Here is a 4259-nt window from a genome sequence, read left to right as displayed (position 1 = left end):
ATATTGCTTTCTAGGTTTTGTTTTTGTTTGCTTCTTTTTTTTTTTAATTGGTTCAACAACGAACAGACCATTTATTGTAGTGCATTATGGAACCTAGGCTGTGAAGACTAAAGACCTATGATGCCAACGTCCTAAATTTTATTGCCTTTCTAGCAGCAGGAAGCCCAAATAGCCCAAATGCCAAATGTTCATTAAATGCATTACTGTCCAATGCACTTCATTATTCCCATGAAGCAAGAAAAGATCCTTTTAAAAAAACAAACAAACAAACAAACAAAAAAACCACATGGTGCATTAAACGCACTCCATATGCTATTCTGAGCCCACTGCTAATACAATGCTCAAAGCCAGCTTCTACAGGTAAAATCAGGCAAGTAACTTTGTCTCACAGAATCACTGCTGTTCTTTCACCTTCAGAGCTATCCAACAGATTTAAAATACTGTTAGAAAGTACTCACATGACTGGCTGTGCTCAAGAGAAAGCATGTAATTGGCAAGTGGGGGGGTGTAGGTCAAACACTGTAGAGTAGCATTAAGAAAGCGTGTGTTGCCAAGATTGTACAGGCCAACTCCAACACTTTGTGTTTCTTGCCAATCCATACGTATCTTCTCAGGTGGAAAAAGAATCCTTTGTGGCGGAGCAATTCCATAATTAACAACTGCAAGAAAGTTATATTTAAAAAGAGATTTTGTTTGTTTGTTTCTAAGAAAGGCATTAGGTATATATAGGTATAGTACATATATAAAGTATATATAGGTATAGTAAAAATACTATTCTGCGGGAGCACCTAGAGGAACTAGCTACAATCCAAAACAGAAAAACTTATTGCAGACAGCTTTAATACCGCCAAATTCAAATTGGCTGGTCAGCACAACGTTTTGGGAAAAAAAAGTTTAGTCAACCATTTTAATTTTTCTAAGGCAAGGCTAACTGCCATCCTGTTTTTAGTATCTAACGCCAAGTTCCTCTCCATCTATAATCTTTAACCTGATTACCTCAACTACTGCTTTTTTCCTTATTATAACTTAAACCACAAACTTAGACTTGAAAGAGAAAGGAGAAAAGACCTTGGTCTTTGTATCGACCAACGAGATAAGCCTTACACATTTTTAAGTTTATTTTTGACGATTGATTGATGCATTATCAGATATTAGGTACTCTGCAAGAGCAAATATTAACACTAGTAAGAATAAATCCGATCCACCACCTCTTATTCAAAATACATCAATTTCTAATTTGGAGATAACGTCTCCCTGACAAGGAAGTAGAAAAGCTGTAAATACCGATCTAGTTTCCTCTCCCGATGTTCCATATACATACCGATGCTGTTCCTACACCTACACTCTGAGCATAAATTTATGTTGACATGAGTATCGGGTGTTATTTCTCTCTCTGTTTGCCTTGAGAGACTCTCCTCCTGTCCACTGAAAAGTAAACTCAAGATTCCAGATCAGTTAAGACAGTTGCTATCCCCCCATTCAGAGTTCTGCAGCAGCACTGTTCAGATTTTCCAGCAGTCTCTTTACAAAATGACCACTTATAAGTGTACAAAAACACTTATCACCTAGCTTGTCAGTAGGTACACGTGTGGCCTCTCTTAAGCAGAATCAATCACAGCTTAAGATTTTATACAAGATCCCATTTTCAAGTTTGGGATTATTTCAGAAAGTCTTTTTTCCTAGAAACAGTACTACTAGTAACACTTTAACTGGTTTGCCAGCACAACCTTTACCCTGTTAGAAATGATGTTGACTTCTACCTTCATGTAGCATACATAGTGTCCTGAGTGACAGTTGATACCATGATGCACCAGCACCTCATATAAGGCGTAGATGAGTGGTTCTCCACTTGATTGAGACATGTAGTCTCGGAGGTCCAAATACTCAGGATATTTTACCTCCTAAAGAGAGACCAAGAAGATAGAAAAATTATATCAGAGTACTTCGTGGACTAGGCAGAGAAAAACACTTCCAAAAAACAGAGACTGGAATTATATGAATATATCTCTTGATTCACTAAAAATAAGTCTTCCCATAAGCAACGTTTAATACTAGAAGTTGCAGAGAACTGTTTTCTGAAGAATTAGCCTTCTCAGAGGAAAGTATATGCTTCTTGTCAAGCAGGAACTTTACTGATATTAAGAGAAAGAATAAGCCACAGTCGTTGGTCTACAATGGAATGGGCGAAAGTTGCGACAGGGGAGTTTTAGGTTGGATGTTAGGAAGTACTTCTTTACCGAAAGGGCTATTAAGCATTGGAATGGGCTGCCCAGGGAGGTGGTGGAGTCACCATCCCTGGAGGTCTTTAAAAGACGTTTAGATGTAGAGCTTAGCGATATGGTTTAGTGGAGTACTTAGTGTTAGGTCGGAGGTTGGACTCGATGATCTTGAGGTCTCTTCCAACCTAGAAATCTGTGATACCGTGATACTGTGATACAATTATTGTCTGAAAATATTAACAACTTTCAGCATTGGGGGATGTCCCATTACATGATGACAAAGTTGCATTACAGCGGTAAATATACCTTGTTGATCTTTCCACCTGTGAAATCTGCAAATTCTTTTCAGTGATATTGTGAGAACGTTGGAAGAACGGTGTATGGTAAATCTCTTGGATGCAGGAACCATCTTTTTACACCTTAAAAACAAGCAGAGACAAGTGTTTGAAAGCATCTTCTTTTTCGCCCCCAAAACAAACTCGTTTTAATGTCTCACGCATGCTTATGCTATTTGAATAATATTTACTTGCATAATATATATAATTCATGATGTTTAAGTACATGTATAACTTTCTAAATTAAACTTGTTTAACTTAAAAAACCAAACCACATACAATGTTAAAATATAAGAGCTTAAGAGAGCAGATGGAAGCATCTGCCTCGAGGGCAGGTGAGTTGGCAGAGTAAGGGAGCAGATGAGAGTACCTGTCCTAGCTGTGCTGTGGCTTTGGATGCTGCCGCGGCCTATGCTTTTCTTTTTCTTTCGCAGGTGCCTTGCACAGACTCAGAGGGGCCAAGCTGCACTCTGAAGAGCAGCACGAGAAGGGCAGGCTGGTCGTGAGTGGGGTTGGAGCGGAATGGCCAAGTTGCGCAAGGTGACTGCGAAGGGTATCCATTTTGCTTTTCAGGTGTCATGGCAGGCTCTACACAGAAGTGGCTGAGGATTTGAGAAGAGGTTACAGAGCATCAAGGAGCAGCACGTGCAGTGACGGTTTCCAAACGGTATGGTTGCTTTCTCTTCTGTTCATCAGGTGCCACAGGCAAGGTGGGCTGTGACGTTAGTCTTTAGAATCGGAGCTAAGCAGGTCACTAGAATGCCACAGGGCATCTGAGAAGGGTGTTTTAACAGAAAAAGCTTGTCTGGCATGGCAGTGCCTGATGGCAGCGTGTTTCCACAGGTGAAGAGGTGCCTGAAGCCCCATCCTGTCTAGCCTGCGCACACCTCGCTGAGAATGAAAGCCGCTTTCCAGTAATTCAGAAAGCCAAGTTACATCTCGGCCTCGAGCATCTGGGGCCTGTGCTTTTGGGCCTGTCTGTAGCATTTGGCACTTGCATTAATACTTTCTTGGCATATATTTAGGCTTTTGGGGCCAGTGTCTTGGGGGGGTGTGGAGCTGCTTGTACACCTTTGGGGCTTGCATCTGGGGGGGGGGGTTGGGAGTTGCTTGTACACCTTTGGGGACTGTGGCTGGGGGGGGGGGTCAGGGCCTGCATCTGGGGGGGTTGGAAGCTGCTCCTACAATGTAGGGATCTGTATCTGTGGGGGTTGGGAGCTGCTTGTACACAGTATGGGCTTGCGTTTGGGGGCAGGTGTTGGGAGCTGCTTGTACAATGTAGGGATCTGCATCTGGAGGGGGTTGGGAGCTGCTTGTACACCTTTGGGGCTTGCATCTGGAGGGGGTTGGGGCCTGCCTCTGGGGGGGGTGGTTGTGAGCTGCTTGTATACTGTAGGGGCCTGCTTGTACACCTTTGGTGGGGCCTGCGTCTGGGGGGGATGGGAGCTGCTTGTACACTGTTAGGGCCTGCCTTGCGGGGGGGGGGTGGGAGCTGCTTGTACACTGTAGGGGTCTGGGTCTTGGGGGGTTGGGGCTGTTTGTACACCTTTGGGGTGTGCCTCTGGGGAGGGTGGGGAGTTGCTTGGACACCTTTGGGGCCTGTGTCTGGGGGGGGGTTGGGGCCTGTGCTGGGGGGGTTGGGAGCTGCTTGTACACTCTAGGGTCTTCTGGCGGGCTTTGGAGCCTCCCTTTGAGGGGGACATTT

At 43.8% G+C, this 4259-nt stretch overlaps 1 protein-coding gene and 1 long non-coding RNA gene across 3 annotated transcripts in view; one reads left to right on the top strand and one right to left on the bottom strand.

The window, feature by feature from the left end:
* Nucleotides 1-762: 762 nt before the first annotated feature.
* Nucleotides 763-4259, bottom strand: part of LOC310892023 — an 11650-nt gene continuing 8153 nt past the window's right edge. The window contains exons 3-5 of one of the 2 annotated variants that reach the window (XR_014577848.1): nt 2526-2638; nt 1761-1901; nt 763-1425 (exon numbers count right to left, since the gene is read on the bottom strand). This is a non-coding gene — a long non-coding RNA (uncharacterized lncRNA). Of the gene's footprint in view, nt 1902-2525; nt 2639-4259 lie in introns of both variants that reach the window. The other variant, XR_014577847.1, reaches the window with a different exon arrangement.
* The window catches only part of LOC310892021 (uncharacterized protein), a gene marked incomplete at its 3' end in the record, with an annotated part of 6909 nt that continues 5777 nt past the window's right edge, over nt 3128-4259 (top strand). The window contains exons 1-2 of the mRNA XM_083854208.1: nt 3128-3221; nt 3398-3485. The remainder of the gene's footprint in view (nt 3222-3397; nt 3486-4259) is intronic.

Source organism: Anser anser, assembly GCF_964211835.1.
Source record: "Anser anser genome assembly, contig: HAP1_SCAFFOLD_420, whole genome shotgun sequence".
NCBI lineage: Eukaryota > Metazoa > Chordata > Aves > Anseriformes > Anatidae > Anser > Anser anser.
The sequence above is the reverse complement of the archived record's forward strand: the minus strand, read 5'-3'. Positions and strand labels throughout refer to the sequence as shown.